Source organism: Pygoscelis adeliae, unplaced genomic scaffold (genome assembly GCF_000699105.1).
Source record: "Pygoscelis adeliae isolate BGI_AS28 unplaced genomic scaffold, ASM69910v1 Scaffold77, whole genome shotgun sequence".
Taxonomy (NCBI): Eukaryota; Metazoa; Chordata; class Aves; order Sphenisciformes; family Spheniscidae; genus Pygoscelis; species Pygoscelis adeliae.
In genome coordinates, this window is record NW_008825216.1 from 7936443 (window position 1) to 7936759 (window position 317).

Below are 317 nucleotides of genomic sequence, written 5' to 3' on the forward strand. Positions count from 1 at the left end.
CCTTTTGGTTTCCTGTTTCCAATTTTTCCCTCACCACTCAGAGCAGCTTTCTCCCAAAACAGATGCCTTCTGCATGACCAGATGCTTCAGTCATGATGAACTTTCCCCACTTTCCCATCCACAGACAGAGGTGTTTTCAAGATAAGCAGCCCGGGAATGTTACTTGGGGAACCCAGCCATGCAGAGGATGCAGATAACAGTGCAAGTCATAGAGTGAGGAGAAAAGGAGGATGGGCTTATGCTGTAATATCTCCTTGAGACCTATATGCATCTAGCAGTGGCTCAGAAAAGGATTTCCCTCATCTCATTTCAACTTC